Source organism: Bactrocera latifrons, unplaced genomic scaffold (assembly GCF_001853355.1).
Source record: "Bactrocera latifrons isolate USDA-ARS-PBARC rearing strain unplaced genomic scaffold, ASM185335v1 scaffold_78, whole genome shotgun sequence".
NCBI classification, from domain to species: Eukaryota; Metazoa; Arthropoda; class Insecta; order Diptera; family Tephritidae; genus Bactrocera; species Bactrocera latifrons.
In genome coordinates, this window is record NW_017537467.1 from 1,184,629 (window position 1) to 1,190,012 (window position 5,384).

Here is a 5,384-nt window from a genome sequence, read left to right on the forward strand (position 1 = left end):
TTCATTTGATGAAAAACTCTTGCCATGCATAAATTTAAGTTCTGTTCAAATGTAAGTCGCAGGTATTATGCGAATTTATTTGTTTTGACACAAAGGCAAATTATTTCAATTATTTCGGGAAATGATTCGGTATGAATTTCAATAATACATTTCCCARATTTTGGTTAAACGTAATCCATAGGCACTGGAACCTACATATACAGTACCGGACGGCTTTTAGTTATTTCCATAATTTTTTATTCGGATATCTTCATGGGTGTTTGATTGGTATACTGCAAAGTGAAATAATATACTTTTAGCATTTTTAACATAACCCTTATATGCGGAGTAAGCATGGTTATCATTCAGTTTCACCCAATTTCACTTTGTCTAAAGATGGACAGTTASGCAGTCACTCGGAAATCTCGTCATCGTGATCATTTATATATACATACATATATGTATATATACACATACGGTTGTGTCTGGGCTGAGTCGAACTAATAACCCGTCATGTAGACTAAGGTCAACATTAATATTGTTAAATAAAAAAAGAAATGCTCCGTTGCACGTCATTCTTTATTGAGTATCAGATTGAATTAAATGTTACAAATAAAGCTGAACTGTACTGAGTTTGGTTTACATCGAAATGTTATGTTACTTACATATSCGCTAACTKCTATATACCTTTGTACTTTCCTAAYTGGCTAACCACTAATTTCGCAATATCAAATATTTTTAAGATGCATGTGGGTTATGATGAAGTCGTAAATGCGTCACTATATAAATCCATACCTAGTTTTAGGTGTTGCAAACAACTATTTAGGTGAACAAAACTATTATTCTCTCTGTTGAAACATGTATTTTGAGGGGTATAYCCATGYCTATTAAAACATTTAACCCTGGGTYATGTTTCCGCTATAAGCTACAACTTACTGATGTTTGAAGCTTAGTATTTTTCYATGATTTAAATTTAATCGCCCAGCGAATTGTGCTCACCACAAAGCGTCTGCTTAGAATCGTACTACAACGTTATTGATTTTATCCCAAAGCGTTGTACATCTTCCGCAGAGTCCTTCCCACGAATGCGTTAAGAGCCATCACATGAGCTCTTTGTTCTCCAACAAAACGATGGTCGTCAATTTCTTTAATTCTTAATTGTTTGCTAGGTCCGSAGTGTCAGTTGTTGATAAAAAGTATTTTTCGGTGGATTTCACTATTTTCTTCGGTGTTAAAGCTAATCTAATAATAGTTGACATATTCATATTCATTTGAAATTGTGAATACACACGCAAAAACACTCATAAGGGATACTGCTGTTTTGCTCGGAGATAAAGCYCTATCACAACTTATAAATTATCTCTACGACAATAATTACATAATGAACCTTTCGAAGTGGTCGCCGAAGTCAAACGTTAGATTACTAGTTACATATCAGTAATGTGACAGGAATAGGCTACAGAAGCATTACTAACCTTTTAACTATTGTACCAATCATCCAAATCGTTTTGTACTCAATTGCAATAGTCATAAACCACTATAAAAAACTCCCTCTAATAAAGGCAAAAACCGTCGCTAAAAATAATRCAAGGTAGGGAAAAGTTAACAAAATCAGCAAAGCGTGACCGCTGCGCAACCAAAATAATAACAATAAACAAGGATAGCGTAGATAAAGCGTGCAAAAAACGGCACACCAAATGAAAATGACATAACACCAACGGATAATAAAAAAGCAAAATTGATGAACTCACAAGCATAYATATACACACTCTCACGCTAAGTGGATAATAAAACAGGCCATTATGACCAACGAAACAGGACGATCAACAACTAACGGTTGTAGACCAAGCGGAGGGACTGCTGAAAGAGTACTAGAGTTGTGCAATGAATAGAGACGAGGTGTCTGTAGTTTAGTGGCAAGGACAGGCTGTCACAACGCCTCTTTTAAAGGTTTACAACCGAAATGTGTTGTTTTGCTTTTTTATGTGGCGGTCATTTAATGGTCAACCTTAATTGAAATGTGTGCGCGCACAACAACACAAACACATGCACACAGGCACCCGAAGCACCRCACAAAAAACATAAATTGCAAACATACAAGTATTTAGGCAACATAAAAACCGCAATTTGGCTACATTGCCACTGTCAATTAAGAGATGAGGATATTTTCAGCAATAGCAATGTACAGCTGGTCACTAGTAACAGCAATTTTAGCTACTTTAGCGCTATTACTACATACAACAATATCTCCGCTTTTACAACCGGCACTCATCTGTTAGAAAAATGTGGACAGCTGGTGGGGTGCTGACGCGCACTGGCATGACAGGTTATGACGTATACAGTACATATACTTATTACATCACAAACGTAAGAGCATACAACCAATATTTGTTCACATTTCTTAAATGAAATACTTGCATTCACAGCAACATTACGGAGACATTGCATTATGAGACACATATTCACATATCTACACTTATAAATGCTTATCACAAAGGAGGGTCTTACATTCGATAATCCAAAAAAATCACATCACAAATACTTATTACATTAAAAAGTCGGACAGATCCATTTCCACAACAATGCTGCGTTAGTAGTAATTCCTAGAAAGTGTCAACGTACGCTTTTTCTAAAAATAAAAGTGCTTAAGCACTATTACAATAACAATTTTTGATAATTTGTTAAATTGCCTATTCTACATCTGAAATGTTCCTACCACCATACCATATCATCTTCGTCATAATCAGCAGTAGTCAATATGTTCTCGTTTTATAAGGTTTTTCATATTATATAGCATTTACAACAACAAGCTAAATTGTTCCTTCACTTCGTATTTTTGTAATATTTTGTTTTTGAGGTTTTCAGTTCCTGCTGGATGATTTTGTTGACATTGATTGATGAGTGGCAGTCGTTTTTCATGCTCTCAGCACATTTGCTTCTCTCTGGGCATTTGTGAAGTATCATCACTGTTATCTTTGTGACAGTTCACTTATCTACTCGCTCAATTTTCACTTTATCCACATTTTTGTTTGTTCTTAATACATCATACCAACCGAATTATAACTAAATTGCCTTCGATCTTTATTTGCTTAATTTTTCTAATGAATAGCTCAATTCGAGGTTGTCCAAAGGCTTTACGAAATTGGCCTTTATTTTCATAAAATTATCTTTGAACTTCAGCTGCAGCCGAACGTCGTTAAAAATTTTAAACCAAAAGAAATTTTAACAAGTGAGGAAGGTTTAATTTATAACCTCGTAATTTTCAAAGATCGATTTATAAGTATTTTCAAATCATGTTAAGAAGGTGTCCAAAASATTAAGCAAATTTTATTCTTATTGAGCTGCTGGTTAAGAAAAGTCTTAATTTAATTAAAATATGGTACATATTGACCTAAATTAATGGTTTAAAATCGAAGAACTGACATATAGAGTATTGATTGATATAAACCAATATTGACCAATTGTATATTAGGTAACATATACGAGGTGTGTTCAAAAAGTATCGCGAATTTTGAATTGTCGCAGGTTACGAATATTCGAATTTCGAATTTTTTGTGGCGTTATGTTGGTACTCATGTCTCTCACTTATGCCGACAAGCTCGGCCATTTTGAATGCTCATTTAATTGTTGACAGCTGCTTTGCTTGCAGGTTTTTTTGATCGTCTTCGCTTTTTACCTATTCAAAAAAATGGATCAAAGAACCTGTATAAAATTTTGTRTGAACAAGTAAGGAAGRGCTAAGTTCGGGTGTMAMYGAACATRTTATACTCTCGCATCAAATACCGTATTTGTGTAAGGTTTTATTCCGCTATCATCATTGGTTCCTAATGTATATATTATACAGAGAAGGCATCAGATGGAATTCAAAATAGCGTTATATTGGAAGAATGTGTGGTTGTGAGCCGATTTCACCCATATTTCGTACATGTCATCAGTGTGTTAAGAAGCTATTATGTACCGAATTTCATTGAAATCGGTTTAGTCGTTCCTGAGATATGGTTTTTGGTCCATAAGTGGGCGACGCCACGCCCATTTTCAATTTTTAAAAAAAGCCTGGKTGCAGCTTCCTTCTGACATTAGCCAAGAAATACAATTTTTACTCAAGTTACAGCTTGCACGGACAGACAGACGTCCGGATTTCAACTCTACTCGTCACCCTGATCACTTTGGTATATATAACCCTATATCTGACTCTTTCAGTTTTAGGACTTACAAACAACCGTTATGTGAACAAAACTCTCTCTTTAGCAACTTTGTTGCGAGAATATAAAAATGATTTTTTGAAGTGCTTCGAATATTGGAAAAACCGTTGGCACAAGTGTATCTCATGGGGTTTACTTTGAAGGGGACAAAATAGATATTCATGAATAAATAAATWAAACAAAATTCCCGACACTTTTTGAACACACCTCGTATAAGGACTTGGGGAAATGTTACCTAATTTTATCTATTTTTCGAGACAAGGAAACATTATATCTCGAATTATACATTCATTAATACATCTCAAAGATTGGCCCATGCTTTCGGCATAAGGTCCGCATATTCGGAACGGGGTGTTGAAAAGTTTCGATAATTTTGAGACGTGGCGCAATTGTAAGTTTTATTCCGTTAACGGTTGATTTATAAACTGCAAAGTAAATGGAGCAGAGAAAAGTTCGATTTGTGTTATATGAAAAGTGACAGCGCTTGTTGTTCATKGACCTGATCGATTAGTGAGGTATGTATCCTAAGATAAATAATTTTATCTAAATAAGACCAGCGCCACGCATACTGCCCAATTCCTATAACCGATTCCTATAAAGCCCTTACGCTCATTRATTTAAGGAAAGACAATTAATATAGAGTTATAGTGATCTCTATTATTAATTCAGTGTATCAAATTGCAGTTTCGTATATTGATTAGTCGAAAAAGTCTTTTCGTATTTTGTCAAAAGAAGTCGTTGAAGTCGTATATCACCACCACGCCACCAATCACATTGTTCTATACCACTTAGTGTTAGAAAGGAAAGATTTTAAGCTTCACTAAAATAAAATTCTTCGAAGTTGAAAAAAATTACAGCTATTCAAAAATGAGTGAAAATAATGAAGAAATTCGCTATATTTTGAAATTTTTGTATAAAAACGGAAGAATACACAATAGTGGATCGCTCCCTTCCATTCGATCAAAATGTTACATATCTGTTTATTTATTTATTAGTATAAATATAAAATAAGTGAAGTGCTTAAAAATCAWCAGGTAAATGTTAKAGAGATGGCAAGAGAKGTCGACATATCTCGCGAGACCGTCTGCATGATTCTGGTGGATGTTTTGAGTATGATAAAGCTAAAATTTTTTAAAGAGAGTACCGGAAACAGGTCTCTTTGGACAAGCATGAATGTGCCAATTCCGATCCTACATTCATGGA